Consider the following 21,273-nt stretch of genomic DNA (forward strand, 5'->3'; position numbering starts at 1 on the left):
TGCCAAGTCGTTAAGGGATGGGCATAATGAGCACTCTGAGCAGACTCTAGCAGTTTTTCTAAAAGCAGCATCACTTCTTCCCATGTTGATCATTCTTCTAATTCTCGCTTCCTTCTAAAGGACACTGCTCCTAGTGTTACCCCTGCCTTGGCTAGACTATCTGGTCTTTGCCCTCTCTTACCCGGATTGGAGGAAGTGAACAAACAACCTTCCACTAAATTCTTACAGCAGCCTACAAGATCCCCAATGTCTGCCTTTCCCACCCCTCGTTGCTTCTTTGAGCTCATTTCATGCCACTCGCCCCTCTGCCTGCCACATCAATTTCCCCACTGATTAGAATATTCTAGGTGCATCCTCCTCAGGGCTTTTGTGCTGGCTCTGCCGTCAGTTTGGAATGCACTTTATCTTAATATTTACAAGGCTCACTCCCTCATCCCTTGCAAGTCTTTGTCCACTCACCATCCACTCACTGAAGCAGTCCCTGACTGCTCTATTTAAAACACCCTTCCCCCTCCACTTCTCCAGTCTGCTTCCCTGTAGCATTTATCATGTACTAGTGAACCATTTCATTTGTATTGTTTGCTTCCTGTTATCTCTCACCTTGTGTTAGATTATAGGTTTCATCAGAACAGAAAGAAGATATACAGGTGATCAACAAATATATAAAAAAGTGCTCATCCCTAGGAATCAGAGAAATGCAAATTAAAATCACCCTAAGGGTTCATCTAACTCCAATTAGAATGGCTAATATTAACAACACAAGCAATAATAAGTGTTGGTGTTAAAGTGAAGTGTTTGTTTTGTTCACTGAGGTCTTCTAGACACATAATAGGTATTCAATAAATATTTTGGATTAATGGCAGTCCTACTGTTCCTTTTGATTATTTTCCCATTTTACTTGTCCTTGATGCTATACTTCTGTAATCACTAAGGATAACCGCAGCCTCCTGAGTATCAATTATATAATCTCTTCAATCCATCTGTAAAGTTTGCAATCATGAATTGTGGGCCTTTGCTCCTGCTAGAATATCCCTCCCACTCCATTTTAGATCCCAAACTCATACTTAGAATTCAGATTCCGGTCTGACCACAACATTAAGCAGTCCAAGAAACCTTCCATAACCCTTCCAGATTAGGTTGGATACAGCTACTCTTATGCCTGTAGTACCATCCCACTCTGTTGTTAGTACTTATTAAAATGTTCGGTTTTTTATAGTTGTTCTCTGCCCTGCTGCATTCTCAACATTTATCTTGGTGTCTTACTTATGTCATGTGCTGACTGAATAATAAATATATACATCAGTCAAACAATGTTTAAGTAACATCCTCCACATACATATAAGTTTAACTCTTGAGCTGAAAATTTGATTTCACACCTTCAGTTTTATCCACTGTATCATGCTATATATTCCATTATGCTACTATAAACTCTCAATACTATTTTATAGATATTTGAAAGTGTCTCTCCCTTCTTGTTTTCCCCATCCCAGACAACCATGATTTCTTATAAATTAGACTCCCATCTTTTAAATTAGTTATAATGTTATTATCTTTACATTTATTGAATTTGCAAACACAGTCCTAAGAGCATAAAGGATGTCAGGATTGAGCTGCTGCTTCTGTTATCAGACAGTGAGTTCCATCTCCTCGTGAATTGTGGTAAAATCAACTCACTGACTTTTTCTTGTATTTTCCTCTTCTCCAGAGAATTAGGAGTATTGGTGAGGAGAGATTTGACAGAATGTAAAAGGTAATCTTGTAGCTTTGAAGATAAGGAAAGTCATCATTCACTTTAGACAAGTTTTCAAAGTATCTACTTAAGTTTCTTTATTTTTTTTTCCTGTAGCTTTCTTCCATTTCTTATCATATTTCTAAGCACTGAATCATTATGATTTCAATTTTCTATGAATGGAATATCAAAATGATCTCCTGCCTTAACACAGCAATGTCCCTTGTCCCTGAAGAATCTCTCCCCACATCTATTTCCTCTCTCTCCTTTTGTGGTGTTGTTTTGCTCAGTGATAGACATTGGCTAAACTATATACTACATTATCACTGAGAATGTCACTGATATTGAGAGCTATGTTAAGCATAACTTTATGATTTCTCTGTAGTATCCTATTATGTATTGAACTCATTTATATGAGTTTCTTACATCATATTTTTGCTTGAGCAAAATGTATGTTATTGCAAATTCACTACAGATGACATTTCAGTAGCTTAATAATTTATTGTGTAGATTATCATAATTTGCTTTACCATTCTCCTATATAAGACTTCTAGATTATTTCCGGTGTTTTATTACTATAAATAATGTTATGGAAAGCATCTTTGTGGATATCATGTGGAAAGAAATTAAATCTAATCTTACTTTGGAATTTTAAAGAATGTGATAAGTACATATGATTATCCTCTTTTTTTCCCCTTATACCAAAGGTAGTGTTCATACTATTCATGCTGAATAATAATCCTGGAATTCTTTCATATTTGTGTTAAAGAAAGTTTCTTTATTATTCCTAGAAGAGTTCCATTATGTGGACATACCACAGTGTATTTCAATAGTCTCCTACTAGCAGACATTGGCTAATGCCTAGTTCTGTGCAAATATAAACAGTACTACTGCAATATATAATCTGCATCTGCCATTTCTCATGCTTATAGGGTAAATCCTCTAGTTGGAATGTCGGGCCAAAGTCTCATTTAGTCTGAAATTTTGATGAATATTCCCAAATTGTACTCCATAGGAATGTATTACTTTTTTCTCCTAGCAATGATTTCTCTAAAATGTTGCCAACAGAAGATACTTTACCCTCTGCTTTCTAAATAACTTATAACAAATTCAGTACACTTTACCATTCCTTACCAGTCATGTGTGAAATACTGGACAGTAGTATTGTACTACTGTTGAATATTATCTATACCAGTTAATAGGTAAAGTAGTATTCCATTAGTACATTATTCTACATTTATTTATTAGTAGTAAAATTAGTCACTTCAAAAATCTCTTTAAGGGCCGGGGATATAGCTCAGTTAGTAGAGTGCTTGCCTAACGTACATGAGGCCCTGGGTTCAATCCCCGGCATCACCAAAAAAAAAAAAAAAAAAAAACTTTAAATTTTATTTCTTCCTTTTGCAGATTTGTTCTTTGTTCATCTTTACACTGATTTTTCAGGTGTTCTTTATATTCCAAAGATATCATAGTATTAAGCATTATAAATATTTTGTCATAAATGTGAAATATTTTTCCTTTTTTGCTTTTTTATAACCAAAGATAATTTTATTTATTTATTTATTTTCCACATTTTTATTGGCGCATTGTAATTTTACATATTGATGGATTTGTTGTTACATATTCAGACTAATATCACTCCCCAGCACTTCCCCCTCCCTCCCATCTTCCATCTCTTGGTCCCTTTCCTTTACTGATCTCCCTTTGATTTTTAAAAGATTCACCCCACCTTTGTTTTCCTTTTTCTTCTCTAGCTTCTACATGTGATAGAAAACATATGACCCTTAACCTTCTGAGTTTGACTTATTTCACTTAACATGATGGTCTCTAGTTCCATCCATTTTCCTCCAAATGACATAATTTCATTTTTATTTATGACTGAATAAAACTCCATTGTGTATACATACCATGTTTTCTTTATCCATTTATCTGTTAATGGACACCTAGGCTGGTTCCATAGTTCGGCTATTGTGAATTGTGCTACTATAAACATGGGTATGCATGTTCACTATAGTAAGATTACTCTAATTCTTCAGGGTAAATACTGAGAAGTGATATAGTTGAGTCATGTGATGGCTCCACACCTAGTCTTTTGAGGAGCAGCCATGCTGATTTCCATAGTGGTTGTACTAATTTAGTCCCACCAACAATGGGAAAGTATTCCTTTTTCCTCACATCCTCTCCAGCATTTATTATTATTTGTATTCTTAATGACTGCCATTCTGACTGTTTTGATTTTCATTTCCCTAATTGCTAATGATGTTGAACATTTTTCTTGTATCTGTTGGCCATTTGTATTTCTTCTTTTGAGAAGTATCTATTTAATTAATTTTCCCATTTATTAATTGGGTTATTTTATTTGTTTGGTGGAAAGTTTTTTGAGTTCTTTATGTATTCTAGATGATAATCCCCTGTCAGAAGAGTAGCTGGGCAAAGATTTTCTCCTATTCTGTGGATTCTTTCTTCACATTCCTAATTGTTTCCTTTGCTGTGCAAAAGCTTTTGGATTGGATGCTCCCATTTATTAACTCTTGGCATTATTTCCTGAGCTTTAAGGGTCCTATTGAGAACATTGTTACCTGTGCCAAAAAGGTGTAGTGTTGGCCCTATGTTTTCTTCTAGGAGTTGCATAGTTTATATTCTAATTCTGAGGTCTTCGATCCATTTTGAGTTGATTTCTGTGCAAGGTGAGAGATAATAGTCTACTTTAATTCTTCTATATATGGACAACTAGTTGTCCCAGCATCATTTGTCAAAAAGTCTGTCTTTTCTCCAGTGTATGTTTTTGGCACCTTAGTTAAGGATCAGGTGACTGAATCTGTGTGGGTTTGTCTCTGTGTCTTCTATTCTGTACCATTGGTCTATGTGTCTGTTTTTATGCTAGTACCCTGCAGTTTTAGTTACTATAGCTGTGTAGTGTAATTTGAAGTCAGGTATTGTAATGCCTTCAGCATTGCTTTTTTGGCTTAAAATTTTGATTATTCTTGGTCTTTTATTCTTCCAAATGAATTTTATTACTGCTTTTTCTAGTTCTGTGAAGAATGCCATTTGTATTTGGATGGGGATTGCAATGAATCTGTATATTGCTTTTGATAGTATGGCCATTTTAACAATATTAATTCTGCCCATCCAGGAACACAGGAGGTCATTCCATCTTCTGTAGTCTTCTTCAATTTTTTTCTTCAATGATCAAATAGTTTTCATTTTAAAACCCTTTTACCTCCTTGATTAAATTTATTCCTACGTTGGTTTTTTGTTTGTTTGTTCTTTTTTTCTTTCTTTTTTTTGAGACTATTGTGAATGGAATTTTTCTTTTCTGATTTCTTTCTCAGCAAATTCATTGTTGGTATATAAAAAAGCTACGGACTTTTACATGTTGATTTTGTAACCTGCTACTTTGCCAAATTTGTTTATTAGCTCTAGCAGTCTTTTGGTGGAGTTTTTTTTGGATATTCTAGATATAGGACTATCTCATCTGCAAACAGTGATAATTTATTTCTTCCTTTCCATTTTTACACCTTTTATTTCCTTCTCTTGCCTAATAGCTCTGGCTAGAATTTCTAGCACTGTATTAAGTAGGAGTGGTAAAAGTGGACATACTTAACTTGTCCCAGATTTTAAAGGAAGTCCTTTCAGTTTTTCCCCCTTTACTATGACGTTGGCTTTAGATTTGTCATATATAGCCTTTACAATGATGTTGAGAGAGGTTCCTTCTATCCCTAGTTTCTTTAGTATTTTTATCATGATTGGGTGCTAAATTTTGTCAAAGGCCTCCTATACATCTATTGAGATTATTAAGTGATTTTTGCCCATAATTTTGTGAATGTGATAAGTTATATTGATTGATTTGTATATAATAAATCATCATTTCATCTCTGAAATAAAACCAATCTTCTTAGTATGTTGTTGAATATGATTTACTAATATTTTTACATCTAAGTTCATCAAGGATATTGGTCTGTGGTTTCTCTCCTTGGTGCATACTTATCTGGCTTTGGTATGAGTGTGATACTGGCTTCACAGAATGAATTTGGAAGTGTTCCATCCTTTTTTACTTCATGGAATAATTTGAGGAGAATTTGCACTAGTTCTTTTTTAAAGGTTTGGTAGAATTCAGTTGAGAATCCATCTGGTCCTGGGATTTGCTTTGTTGGAAGGCTTTTTATTACTATATTGCATTACAAGTCATTGGTCTGATTCCGTTTTGGCAGATTGTGTTTGTCTAGAAATGTATCCATTTCTTCTAGGTTTTCCAATTAATTGGAGTGTAAGTTTTCAAAATAGTTCCTATTGATGTGCTTGATTTCTGAGATGTCTGTGATTTCTTCTTTTTCATCTCTAATTTTATTAACTTGGTTTTTCTCCCTTTTTCTTTTGGTTAGTTTGGCTAAGGGCTTATCAATGTTGTTTATCTTTTCAAAGAACCAACTCTTTGTTTCAACAATTCTTTATATTGTATTGTTTTGTTTTTTATTCTCAAATTCATTGATTTCAGCTCTGATCTTAATTATTCCCTTTCTTCCACTGGCTTTGGAATTGTTTTTTTTTTTTTGTTGTTGTTGTTGTTGTTGTTTTTTCCAAGGACCTTGAGATACATAATTGGGTTGTTTATATGGGATCTTTCTGATTTTGTTATGTAGGCACTCATAGCTATAAACTTTATATCACTATTCTTACTTGAGTTTAAGAATTTTTAAATTTCTTCCTTGACTTTTTCTATCACCATTCATCATTCAAAAGAGTATTATTCAATCTCCATGTGTTTATATAGTTTCTATAGGGTTTAGTTATATTGATTTCTACTATCATACCATTATAATCTGATAAGATGCAAGGAATTATATCAATTTTTTTATTTACTAAAGGTTGCTTTGTGGCCTAAAATATGGTCTATTTTGGAGAAAGTTCCATGAGCCACTGAGAAGAAAATGTGTCCAACTGTTGTTGAATTAAATATTCTATAGATGTCTGTTAAGTCCATTTTATTTATAATATTTTTCAGATCCAAAGAGTATTTACAGAGTTTATATGATGTTTCTAATGGTGAGAGAGGGGTGTTCAGTTCACTCTGTATTATTATACTGGGTCTATCTGAGGCTTCTATTTGAGTAGTGTCTTTTTCATGTAATTAGTTGTACCCACGTTTGGGGCATAATATTTGTTATATCTTCTTGTTGGATTTTCCCTTTAGTATGACATGACCACTTTGTCTCTTCTGATTGATTTTTTAAAATTTATTTTTATTTTAAAAAATGTTTTGTTTTCAGTTATAGATTAACTCAATATCTTTATTTTATTTATATATGTGGTGCTGAGTATTGAACCCAGTGCCTCACACATGCAAGGCAAGTGCTCTACCACTGAGCCAGCCCATCTTCTGATTGATTTTGATTTGAAGTCTGTTTTGTCAGTTATAGGAGTAACTACTCCTGCTTGTTTTGGGTTCCAATTGCATTGTTTATTAAATTTCTATCCTTTTACTTCCAGCCAATGACTGTCTTTATCTGTAAGGTGCATCTCCTGTATACAACATATAGTCGGGGCTTGTTTTTTAATTAATTCTGTCAGCCTATGTCTTTTAATTTGAGGTTCGTAATAATTTACATTCAATGTTATTACAGAGAGCTGTTTATTCCTGCCATTTTGATTTATTTGTAATGTTTAATTTGGTCCTGTTTCTCATTTGCTTAACTATTCTTCAAATGAGATTTCTTCATTTGTAAACTCTGGGGTTTATTTTTTATTTCTTCTGTGTGGAGTGGTTTGTTAAGTAAGTTCTATGGTGCCAGATTAGTTATCATGAATTACTTTAATTTATTGTTTATCTTGGAAAGTTTTTATCTCTTCTTTGATTTTGAATGATAGCTTTTCTAGATATAGTGGTCTTGGTTAACCAAGTTCTTTCAGCACTTGGAGCACATCATTCTACGCCCTCCTAGCTTGTAGAGTTTATGCTGAGAAATCAACAGTGATTCTGATAGACTTACCTCTAAATGTGGCCTGTTATTTTTCTCTTGAGGCTTTTAAATTTCTATCCTTGTTCTGTATGTTAGGCATTTTAATGATAATGTGTCATGGAGAGGTTCATTTTTAATCTTGTCTACACAGGGTTCTCAGAGCATTTTGTATCTGGATGTCCTTGTCATTCTCAAGGTTTGGAAAATATTCTGCTATTTTTTCCTTGAAAATGTTATCAGTTCTCTTGGCCTGCATCTCACAGACATCCTCAATTCCAGTGATTCTTAAATTTGGTCTCTTAATGTTAAATTGGTCCCAGAATTCTTGCATATTCCGATCATGGTGATTTATTTTTCTGTAATGCTGTCTAAATGTTCAAGGCTGGCCACTTTGTCTTCAGCATGGTCTACTCTATTAGAGAGATTTTCAGTAGAACATTTTATTTGATTTATTGTGTCTTTCATTTCCAAGATTTATCTGGTTCTTTTTCAACATTTCTATCTATCTCTTTATTGAATTTCTCATTCATATCCTGTACTGACTTCCTTAATTCATTCAGTCTTTTTTTTTTTTTTTTTTCTGTTTTCTCTTGGAATTTATTTTTTGGTCACTTTTATAATGATTCTTTTGAATTTTTTATGAAATGTGTCATCCATTTCAGTAGTAGGGTTAGTTGCTGGTGAATTATGAACTTTAGGAAGTGTCACATTACTTGTTTGTTCATATTTCTTGTATTTGTATGTTGGGTTTTATGCATCTCTTTGGTGATATTTCTCTTCTGCCCTTATGTGTAGGCCTTTTTAGGGCACAATCTTCACTTTCCAAAATGTCCTAGAGTGATTAGATTGAGACCCTCCCCCATAGATGTGGTAGCTTCAGCTTTTGTGTTAATTCTCTATTTTTGCTGTGGTAGTAGATGTCCATTTGTGAGACATGGGGTCTATCCCTGTTTCTTAGTGGGGTCTGGTCATTAGTTTGAGCTTTTGGGGGACACCTCACATCCAAAGCATACCAGCTCCCCTTTGCTTTTCTGACTTGAATACTCTGTGCCTGTTTCACTCCTGTTCTGGTAGGTTTATCCTAGGCTACACAGAAGGCGCTTGCTAGGACAGTGCAGCTGTGTTTGCTCATCTGTCCAGGCTCCCACAGCAGCAGTTGCCGTGTGCTCCCTCCTGCCTCAGCTCTCCACAGCCAGTTGGGAAACACAGGGCACTTACCAAGCACCAGTGCACAGTGCAGCCTCTGGATCAGCTAAGGACGGCCTGCTTTTGTGATCAGGTTTTCCATACTGAATCTGTCTGTTATGTTTATTTCTGTGTTCCCCCTCCCTCTGTACCAAACTAGCACCTCTACCACAGCTGCCACAACCAGCTTGGCTCCAACGTAGTCTTCAACATACTCAAATGTCTGAGTCTCTAAGACACTCCGACTGTCTAATATTGATTTTTAGTGAATCTCTTTCACCCACCTTACAGAGAAGTAGTACTCCTGCTGTTTGAAAACTGAGCCACAGAGCAACTAGGAATGTCGCCTTCCTCTGGTTCATCATCTTAAATCTCCTTGCTTTTGTTTTTTAATGTATAACAATTTTATATAGGCAAACCAATTGATCTTTTCCTTTTGTTTTCATTTGTAGTTTTTAAAGCTTAAAATTCTTTCCCATCTAGAGATATAAGAAGTATTTGATTTTTTATGCCAATTTTTATGGCTTAATTATTTAAAATTTTAAAAAATTTCAACTCTATTAGGAATTTTTTCCCTCTAACCATATTCTGTTATGTAGCAGTAAGAGCAGTAGCATGTAACATTTATTGAATACTTAAAATTTAGATGGAGTCAATGAATTTCAAAGGGTGTTTCCCCAACAAATTAGATTATTTTTCTCTTAACCTTGGGATTGTATGATAAATATATTTTTTTGCAAGTGGGGATTTTATTGTAAAAATGGTTTTTATTTATTCCACTGTGAATTGTTAAAATTAGAGCTAGAACCAAATCAATTTTTTTAACCTCAAAAATTCAATGTTGGTAGAAGTACCCCTGAGACTGTGAATGACTAACTCTACTTTATAATTTTTATATTACTTATTAATTGTTTCAGACCACATCATACTGACACTCATGGGTTTTTTTTCCTAAACTTTTCATCTTTCCTTTTGTTAGAAAATGATTTTGTTTGATGGCTTTAAAGCCTAAGAAATTAAAAAATAATCAGTAAATATCAGGGAGATATAATTTCATTCTGACTTAATCCTGGCACTTGAACAGTCTTAAAATACCAGAAAGTCTGGATTAAAAACAAAAATATTTTATCTATGCCATCTGTTTTCATTCATGAAGGCCTGTAACAGCAGATATGTGGAAATGTTCTCAGGATTATTCATATTTTCCCTAATACATTTTGTTTCTGACTTTTTGAATCCTGCTTGTTAACTAAAGTAGCATAAAAGAGCAATCATTATCTTCAACAGAAGGATGTTTCAATTGCTGCATCTGCCAAATTCTGCTTGTAGCTAAGAGGAGATGATATATTTATGTTCTGAGACATCAAGGTTAAATAAAAATATTTTTAATTTTACAAACAATGCATTCACCTTTACTTCCTCTACTTAATGTTTGCAAAAAGAACCAGGTTGGATGTTCAGTTTTTTAGAATCTGAATCATTTTCCATGTTTGATTGAGCAAGTCAAAAATCAAAGAATTATTTGCCTTGTTTTTTTTTTTTTAGCTTCTTCAAAATTTACCTACTATTTGAAATCTATTTGGCTTATGCAAAGATGTGGCAACAAATTTTTTCAAAATAGAAAGAACAAGGCAATAATAACATTAGGAAGTATTAGGGAAAACTATATATTCTGAGTATTAGAAAAAGGCAGCTTTGGACAAGAGTTTGAAAGAATTATAGAGATTTTACTTCTGAAGTTTTCAGCTTCCGGTTATCTAGAATTAATGAAACCTTAAAAGATTTATCCAAAATGTTCTTGATTGCCAGAATAGAAAATAAAAAAGAAAAGATCTCAAATGAAAATTAACCCCAAATCATACCATCATGTCCTAATCTGATTTTCAAAAGTATGCCCAGCAAAGAGACAATGCAGTGCATGGAACTCAACCCTTCAGCAACTGGCCATGAGTTCCTACAAGTAAAACCTCAAAAACAGCCCCAAGTAAAAAAAATATATATCATTGCAGAATTAAAAGTAAGACACTCCATAAAAGATTCTTCTTCTTTAATTAAAGAATTAAAGCATCATTATACATTATTACACAGCTAGAGCCAATTATGGGTAAAATAAATTTCCCCCAGTTGAACATTTTCAGATAATGAGTCTTAGTTAAAATCTACAAAGAAAGAGAGGGGCAGATTGCCACTTAAAAGAAGAATAAATTCTAGAAATTCTAAAACTATTATTTCCTATTGTCTCATAGGTTAGTTTTCTGTCACTATAACAAAATACCTGAGATGATTATCTTACAAAGAGGAAAGATTTATTTTTGCTCATGATTTTAGAAGTTCTAGTTCATGACTGGGTTGACCTATTGCTTTTAAGTCCAGGTGCAGGATGGTGATGGTGGGAAGTATGTGGAGGAGCAAATGCTCACCTCAGGGCCAGAGATCAAAAGAAGAAGAAAATGGAACTTTGGTCCCACAATCTACTTTGAGAACACACTACCAATGAGATAAGAACCTCCTTCTAGGTCTCATCTCCAAAAGGGTCTATCACTATATCACTACTCAATAGTAGTCCCACCTAGGGACAAAGTCTGTAACACATGGGCCTTCCAGGGACATTGAACATGCAAATTACAGCAAAGGTTAATATAAAAAAGTATGTTTAACCTGAGGGCCTTTGTTGTCTAATGTCAGTGCACCTACTTGCAGACTTTTTGAGGCAAAGTCTTCTACTTGACCATTACAATATTCTTACTTATATTTATGAAAATGCTTGGAAGTTTCTTTTAATGAAAAATATTCCTTCACTATGATAATTTTGTATTTTACTTCACTTAATTTACTAATTATTGGATTTAATAATAAGATAATATTGCCAATGCACACAAGGATAGAAATTTTTTCTCTCTCACATATACTATGAATAATAAGTATTTAGGAAAAAAATAAGACAGACAATTTTGCCTAATGTATTTGTTATCTGATTACAGTGTGACATCTGCTGACTAATTTTATTCTATTTTTTGCATTTCCAGTTTCAGTAAATTAAAAGGCCTCTCCCTTTCTAGTCATAGATAAAAATCACATATATGTATATGATTTCATATTCATACAATTCTGATGACTGTAACTGTAAGGAAAGCAGACTTGTCATTCAAACTCAAAGTCAGTTTAGGTGTCTCATTCTACCATCAGCCTGGGGGTGAGAAGAGTCACCCATTTAAGGTATACCGCCTTCTTGCCCTTCCCTCTCTTTCCCAAGTGAAATCTATTTTAAGTGTTTTTTTGTTTTTTGTTTTTTTTTTTTATCAATTTAAATGTTTTATCAAGCACAATATGCATATAGGATTTCTGAAATTGTGTTTCATCACAGAGAAGTGGGGAAATGGCCCACTGTTTGCAGAAAATTACTCCTCCTTAGCCTGTAGGTGAAATGCTCAGATTAAAAGGAAATTAGGAAAGAAAAATAAAGAAAACATTGTAGTTCACTCAGCAAGCCTCTCCTTCTCCTAATTGGGATTTACTGATTTGTTTACAAGATAGAAGGCTAGTTTTTTGTTTAATATATTTAAAGTCATTATTATTATTCAATTAGAAATGGTAACAAATGAGACTAAGACTATACTGTTTCCTATCATTCCACATACCAACATTATGCCCTGGAGAACATTAACACTATAATTCTAGATAAAATGCTTTTTTCTCACTCTTAATACATTCATTTTAAACATTGTTATTGACACTCGAATTTGAATAGTTACAATTTAGGTCATTTGTATTGAAACTGCCATTTCCTAATGTAGATATTTATTCCATTAAAAAAATTTTAACTTTGGGCTGGGGAGATAGCTCAGTTGGTAGAGTGCTTGCCTCGCAAGCACAAGGCCCTGGGTTCAATCCCTAGCACCGCAAAAAAAAAAAAAAAAAAAAAAAAATTTAACTTTAATCTTTAAATCCCTTTCTGCATTTGACAGAATCTCTTCAAGCTCTACCTTATAAGAAATCTTTCACCCCTTTCTCTATATATTATTCCTTCCTTTCTTCTTGTAAGTTGTGTTAGCTATGGTTTCCACTTTTACATTGTTAAGATGACTAATATTTATATTGTCTTGTAACCGAAATCATAGTTGACCACAGGATGAGTCTAAACTTTGAAAACCAATACATAACACTTAACTTATAAGGCTATGCAAGTAGTGTTTACTGTTAGTCTAAGTACTGTGTTAGATTTTTGTGTCCTTCCATAACTGATACACTATAAATCACTGGCCAGTCTAAGGAGTGGTTTTATCATCAAGGTCAATTAAAACAGCTTTTCTTACACTCTGGGTATTACTTAAATTCTTGACATGTTACATGGAGAGCCATCCATGACCCCTATGAGAACGGGGCAAAGCTGGAGCCATTAACAAGGAATACCTGGCCTCAGGAGCTCATAGTCGGATATGCACTGTTCAGTAATGCCTGAGTCATGTGGTATGGTGCGTTAGCTCACTGCTCAGGTTTAAATACAAGCACAGGAGTGACTCGCTAGAGCCAAATGGCCTGCTTACCTCCACCCCCTATCCTATTTTTCCAGAAGAAGCTCCAACAGGTTCCCTTTGATCTGTATTGCTATAAATAAAGCAAGCACAGGCTACTTCTTTGTTAAAGCCAGACCCTTCTGGATGGCTCAGCCGGTCACACCCCTGCTTCAAAAATATTCTTTGCCTTTATTTCGGATATATATTTCTTAAAACTTTTATTTCACAGCCAGCCCATCCCTCCCACCAAAACCCTTTCCCTTGCCTGCATGGGATGAGCAAGAATGGTACAGTTTCTTTTATATTTGGACCACGTTAATTCTTTAAACTTTGTTTTCTGGGAGACTTTTGTAGAGGTTAGTCTTTTCCTTCCTAGACTGACTATTATTTAGGCATACTTTAGAGCAATTATTTTGGGGTTTCCATGAATTAATTTCCTGGGCTATTAGGATAATAAGGGCTTCTTTTTTCTTGATTTACTCCCTTATTTAGCTTGAGTTCATTCTTAACTCTTTGGGAAAAATAATTCTCAGATCTCACATGACTAAATGTGTATTTATTCTGCCTTCACAAAAATTGATAGTTTGGTTAGGTATAGAAGTCTAAGTTGAATTGTTTGCTTTTATCTAGTATCCTGTGAGCCTGATGAGAAGTCTGATACCAGGTGACATGTTTTAGTCTCTTTGAAATCTGTTAGTTCACTTTGTTTTGAAATGTCCTAAGCACATATCTGATAGATTGTTCTTACCTATCAATGACTCTTTCAGTTTGAAGATTCTCCACTTTTGTTTTTCAGTTTTAGAAAATTTCATCCAGAAAGTTCTTTCTTTTAATTTTTTGTTTTCTCTTTCCTCTGATTTTTACCCTGATGCTGTACTTCATGTTTTGGCTATCTCTTTGTTCTCTTATTTTCTTTTTTTTTTTTTTTTTTTTTATTTATTTTTTTTATTTTTTTATGTTTACATAGGGTAATGATGTTTATTTTATTTTTCCCCTCCCCCCCCACCCCTCCCACCCCTCCCACCCCTCCCACCCCTCTTTTCCCTCTACACAGTCCTTCTTTCCTTCATTCTTACCGCTCTCCTTAGCCTAACTCTAAACCTAACCCTAAACCTAATGCTAGCCCGTCCCACCCCCCATTATATGTCCTCATCCGCTTATCAACGAGATCATTCGTCCTTTAGTTTTTTGAGATTGGCTTATCTCACTTAGCATGATATTCTCCAATTTCGACCATTTGCCTACAAATGCCATAATTTTATCATTCTTCATTGCGGAGTAATATTCCATTGTATAAATATGCCACAGTTTCTTTATCCATTCATCAACTGAAGGGCATCTAGGTTGGTTCCACAATCTGGCTATGGTGAATTGAGCAGCAATGAACATTGATGTGGCTGTATCTCTGTAGTATGCTGATTTTAAGTCCTTTGGGTATAGACCAAGGAGTGGGATAGCTGGGTCAAATGGTGTTTCCATTCCAAGCTTTCTGAGGAATCTCCACACTGCTTTCCAGAGTGACTGCACTAATTTGCAACCCCACCAGCAATGTATGAGTGTTCCTTTTTCACCACATCCTCGCCAACACCTATTGTTGCTTGTATTCTTGATAATCGCCATTCTAATTGGGGTGAGATGAAATCTTAGGGTAGTTTTGATTTGCATTTCCCTTATTACTAGGGATGTTGAACATTTTTTCATATATCTGGTGATTACTTGTACATCTTCTTCTGTGAAGTGTCTGTTCATTTCCTTAGCCCATTTGTTGATTGGATTATTTGTATTCTTCGTGTAGAGTTTTTTGAGTTCTTTATAGATTCTGGAAATTAGCGCTCTATCTGAAGTATGGTTGGCAAAGATATTCTCCCACTCTGTAGGCTCTCTCTTCACATTTCTGATAGTTTCCTTTGCTGAGAGAAAGCTTTTTAGTTTGAATCTATCCCAGTTGTTGATTCTTGCTTTTATTTCTTGTGCTATGGGAGTCCTGTTAAGGAAGTCTGATCCTAAGCCAACAAGTTGAAGATTTGGACCTACTTTTTCTTCTATAAGATGCAGGGTCTCTGGTCTGATTCCAAGGTCCTTGATCCATTTTGAGTTGAGTTTTGTGTAGGGTGAGAGATAGGGGTTTAATTTCATTCTATTGCATATGGTTTTCCAGTTTTCCCAGCACCATTTGTTGAAGAGGCTATCTTTTCTCCATTGCATATTTTTGGCCCCTTTGTCTAGTATGAGAAAATTGTATTTATTTGGGTTTGTGTCCATGTCCTCTATTCTGTACCATTGATCTACCTGTCTATTTTGGTACCAATACCATGCCGTTTTTGTTACTATTGCTTTGTAGTAGAGTTGAAGATCTGGTATTGCAATACCCCCTGCTTCGCTCTTGCTACTGAGGATTGCTTTAGCTATTCTAGGTTTTTTATTCTTCCAGATGAATTTCATAATTGCTTGCTCTATTTCTGCAAGGTACATCATTGGGATTTTAATTGGAATTGCATTAAATCTGTATAGCACTTTAGGTAGTATGGCCATTTTGACAATATTAATTCTGCCTATCCAGGAACATGGGAGATCTTTCCATCTTCTAAGGTTTTCTTGAATTTCTTTCTTTAGTGTTCTGTAGTTCTCATTGTAGAGGTCTTTCACCTCTTTTGTGAGATTGATTCCCAAGTATTTTATTTTTTTCGATGCTATTGTGAATGGGGTAGTTTTCCTAATTTCTCTTTCTGAAGATTCATCACTTATGTATAAAAATGCATTGGATTTATGAGCATTGATCTTGTAACCTGCTACTTTACTGAATTCACTTATGAGTTCTAAAAGTTTTCTGGTGGAATTTCCAGGTTCCTCTAAATATATAATCATGTCATCAGCGAACAGGGATAGTTTGAGTTCTTCTTTTCCTATTCGTATCCCTTTAATTTCTTTGGTTTGTCTGATTGCTCTGGCTAGAGTCTCAAGGACGATGTTGAATAGAAGCGGTGAAAGAGGGCATCCCTGCCTTGTTCCAGTTTTTAGGGGGAACGCTTTCAGTTTTTCACCATTTAGAATGATATTAGCCATGGGCTTAGCGTAGATGGCCTTTATAATGTTTAGGAATGTTCCCACTACCCCAATTTTTTCTAGTGTTTTGAGCATGAAGGGATGCTGTATTTTATCAAATGCTTTTTCTGCATCTATTGAAATAATCATGTGATTCTTAACTTTAAGTCTGTTGATATGGTGAATGACATTTATTGATTTCCAGATGTTGAACCAACCTTGCATCCCTGGGATAAAACCCACTTGATCGTGGTGCACTATCTTTTTAATATATATTTGTATGCGATTTGCTAAAATTTTGTTGAGAATTTTTGCATCGATGTTCATTAAGGATATTGGTCTGAAATTTTCTTTCCTTGATGTGTCTCTGTCAGGTTTAGGTATCAGGGTGATATTGGCTTCATAGAACGAGTTTGGTAGGGTTCCCTCCTCTTCTATTTCATGGAATAGTTTGAGGAGTATTGGAATGAGCTCTTCTTTAAAGGTTTTGTAGAACTCGGCTGAGAACCCATCTGGTCCTGGACTTTTCTTTGTTGGTAGGCTTTTGATGACCTCTTCTATTTCATTGCTTGAAATTGGTTTATTTAAGTTGTGTATGTCCTCCTCGTTCAGTTTAGGTAGTTCATATGTCTCTAGAAATTTGTTGATGTCTTTGAGGTTTTCTGTTTTGTTGGAGTATAGATTTTCGAAATAGCTTCTAATTATGTTTTGTATTTCAGTCGTGTCTGTTGTGATGTTTCCTTGTTCATTCCGAATTTTAGTAATTTGAGTTTTCTCCCTCTTTCTCTTTGTTAGTGTGGCTAAGGGTTTATCAATTTTATTTATTTTTTCAAAGAACCAACTATTTATTTTGTTAATTTTTCCGATTGTTTCTTTTGTTTCGATTTCATTGATTTCGGCTCTGATTTTAACTATTTCCTGTCTTCTACTACTTTTGGTATTGGTCTGCTCTTCTTTTTCTAGTGCTTTGAGCTGTAGTGTTAAGTCGTTTATTTGTTGATTTCTACTTCTTTTTTTGAATGCACCCCATGAAATAAATCTTTCTCTAAGTACTGCTTTCATAGTGTCCCAGAGATTTTGATATGATGTGTCTTTGTTCTCGTTTACTTCTAAGAATTTTTTTATTTCCCTCCTGATGTCTTCTGTTATCCATTCATCATATAATAGTGTATTATTTAGTCTCCAGGTATTGGAGAAGTTTCTGTTTTTTATTCTGTCATTTATTTCTAATTTCAATCCATTATGATCTGATAGAGTACAAGGTAGTATCTCTATCTTCTTGTATTTACTAACAGTAGCTTTGTGGCATAAAATATGGTCTATTTTAGAGAAGGATCCATGTGCTGCTGAGAAGAGAGTGTATTCATTCTTTGTTGGATGGTATATTCTATATATGTCCGTTAAGTCTAAATTGCTGATTGTGTTGTTGAGATCTATAGTTTCTTTATTCAATTTTTGTTTGGACGATCTATCCAATGGTGAGAGAGGTGTGTTAAAATCGCCTAGTATTATTGTGTTGTGGTCTGTTTGATTTCTGGAATTGAGAAGGATTTGTTTGACGTACGTGGATGAGCCAATGTTCGGGGCATAGATATTTATGATTGTTATGTCTTGCTGATTTATGCTTCCCTTAAGCAGCATGTAATGTCCTTCTTTATCCCTTCTGACTAGTTTTGGTTTGAAGTCCATATTATCTGAGATGAGGATGGATACTCCAGCTTTTTTGCTGTGTCCGTGTGCATGGTATGTTTTTCCCCATCCTTTCACCTTTAGTCTATGGGTGTCTCTTTCTATGAGATGAGTCTCTTGCAGGCAGCATATTGTTGGATTTTTCTTTTTAATCCAATCTGCCAGTCTGTGTCTTTTGATTGATGAATTCAGGCCATTAACATTCAGGGTTATTATTGTGATATGATTTGTATTCCCAGTCAATTGACTCATATTTGTTTTTGACATGATTTGGTTTCTCCTTTATTTGGCTATACCTTTAGGCTAGCGCCTCCTGTTGCTGATTTGCATCGTTGTTTTTCATCTCTTCCTCATGGAATATTTTGCTGAGAATGTTCTGTAATGCTGGCTTTCTTTTTGTAAATTCCTTTAGCTTTTGTTTATCATGGAAGGATCTTATTTCATCGTCAAATTTGAAGGTAAGTTTTGCTGGGTATAAGATTCTTGGTTGGCATCCATTTTCTTTCAGGGCTTGGTATATGTTGTTCCAGGCCCTTCTAGCTTTTAGGGTCTGGATTGAAAAATCTGCTGATATTCTTATTGGTTTCCCTCTGAATGTAATTTGATTCTTTTCTCTCACGGCCTTTAAAATTCTGTCTTTATTTTGTATGTTAGGTATTTTCATAATAATGTGCCTTGGTGTGGGTCTGTTGTAATTTTGTATGTTTGGAGTTCTATAAGCCTCTTGTACTTGGTTTTCCATTTCATTCTTCAGATTTGGGAAATTTTCTGTTATTATTTCATTGAATAGATTGTTCATTCCTTTGGTTTGTTTCTCTAAGCCTTCCTCAATCCCAATAATTCTCAAATTTGGCCTTTTCATGATATCCCATAGTTCTTGGAGATTCTGTTCATGATTTCTTACCATCTTCTCTGTTTGTTCAACTTTGTTTTCAAGGTTAAATATTTTGTCTTCAATGTCTGAGGTTCTGTCTTCCAGGTGTTCTATCCTATTGGTTATGCTTTCTATGGAGTTTTAACTGGTTTATTGTTTCCTTCATTTCAAGGATTTCAGTTTGGTTTTTTTTCAGTATCTCTAACTCTTTATTGAAATGATCTCTTGCTTCCCGTATTTGGTCTTTTAACTGTTGATTGGTGCGATCATTTAATGCCTGCATTTGCTCTTTCATCTCCTCCTTCAGTGCCTGCATTTGCTCTTTCATCTCCTCATTAGCTTCCCTGATCGTTTTAATTACGTACATTCTGAACTCCCTTTCTGACATTTCTTCTGCTGTGCTGTCATTGGGTTTTATTGATGTAGTATCTAGGTTTGTTTGGGACATTTTCTTCCCTTGTTTTCTCATAATGGTCAGTTGTCAGTGGGACCCTGAGATATTGCAGTTTTCCACTATTGGCTTATAGTGTCCCAGTAGATTTCCAGTGTATCACCTCCCAGCCTTCAGTAGCCTGATGTCTTGGAGGAATCTGATAAAGCAGCTCATTCGAAGAATACTGCCCCTAGCCCCCTACTGGTTCCACGTTTTGGAACTGGCTCTGTGCGGAAATGTTCTCACTGTGGGCCTGCACCGTGCAGCTGGCCGTGTGGGAAGAGCCCACTGCCGGAGCGTGGAAGACTACCTTGGGAAGACTCAAGCTGCCCTGCCCGGCTCCGCTAAGCCACCTCTATCTGGGCCTGCCACCCGGGCCGAGCTTTACCCAGTGGGCAGACTCACCCGTGGCTCCACTTCAGTCCGAGTCTCTCAATGCCTCCCCTTCTTAACTCCTGGGTTCTGGAGCGAATGGGGGTGCAGTCTCCCTCTAGGCCGCCATCTTGGATCGCCCCGTGAAGAGAGCCCGCAGCCGGAGTGGGCAGAGCCGCCTGAAGAGGTCTCCGGCTGCCCTGCCCTTATCCCTGAGGCTGCTTGCAGATCGAGGCTCTCCGCTGGTTCTTTGCAGGAGTACACTGCGCTGCAGCGGCTCCGGGACTCGGAGCCTGCTCTGTTCAGAAAGGCTCTCACTAGCGGGCCAGTTCCATTCCGAGAACCTGGAGAAGCTGGCTGTGTGGGCGGGGCCCACCGCCGGAGTGCGCAGGACTGCCTGTGGATGACTCTAGCTGCCCTGCCCGGCTCTGATAAGCCACCTCTATCTGGGCCTGCCACCCGGGCCGAGCTTTACCCAGTGGGCAGACTCACCCGTGGCTCCACTTCAGTCCGAGTCTCTCAATGCCTCCCCTTCTTAACTCCTGGGTTCTGGAGCGACTGGGGGTGCAGTCTCCCTCTAGGCCGCCATCTTGTATCGCCCCGTGAAGAGAGCCCCTGTTCTCTTATTTTCAGTCTCTTGCTTTTTCTTCTACTTCTGGGAAATTTTCTTGATTTATTTTTAGTGCTTCTGTGAAACTTTATATTTAGTAATAATATACTAATCTCTAAAAGTTTTTGTATTATTATTCTCAGGAAGCATCTTTTTCTGGTTTTATGGCTATAATACATTGAATCTCTCCTGTTACAGTAATCAGAAATTTTGTATTTGGTTTAGTTCAGTTTTGTTGTTTCTTGTTTGTTACTTAGGTTCTGATTCTTATTTTATTTCATTCCTTTGTGGTCAGTTTTCCAGATTAGTTTGGCCAGTCATTCTCTTGAATGCTGCAGGTTTCTTCATATACAACAGATCTTTGGTTTTCCATTAATACTTAAGAGGAAAGGAAAAGTAACTGGTTAAAGTTTCCTCTGTTACTAACAGAGAACTCTTTTCCAGCCATGTGTCTTTCCTGAGTAAGAATTCTGTAAGACACTGTTGGAGTAGGGCCATGATTCCCATTAGGGTTAGCTATTGGAAGCCAGCTTTGGGGTTGCAACCCCCAGTATTAGAATTTTTCCATTCAGCTTCTTTGTAACATGATATATACTTCTCCCCTTCAGTCTAAGTGTCAGACACCTATGAGGGTACCAGCTGCTGTGTTTCTCTTCTTATAAATCCCTCATTAATCCCTCTTTTGTAGCCTCACTTCTGAGTCACACTTTCTGACTGTGAGGCCAGAACCCTCTCCATTTTCAGCTCCATATATTATTTTCTAGACACTAACTTCTCTGCACATTTCATTGTTCCACTTGCCTTTACCTATTTCTGAGACATTCATTGAAATCCCTTATCTGTTGGTGGCCAAGAGCACCCCCAATTG

At 35.8% G+C, this 21,273-nt stretch overlaps 1 protein-coding gene across 2 annotated transcripts in view; it reads left to right on the plus strand.

Annotated features, from left to right (window-relative positions):
- Acad11 (acyl-CoA dehydrogenase family member 11) overlaps positions 1-21,273 on the plus strand; it is an 89,822-nt gene that overhangs the window by 51,926 nt on the left and 16,623 nt on the right. The window lies entirely within an intron of this gene.

The sequence above is a fragment of the Sciurus carolinensis genome, chromosome 9, assembly GCF_902686445.1.
Source record: "Sciurus carolinensis chromosome 9, mSciCar1.2, whole genome shotgun sequence".
Classification (NCBI taxonomy): Eukaryota; Metazoa; Chordata; class Mammalia; order Rodentia; family Sciuridae; genus Sciurus; species Sciurus carolinensis.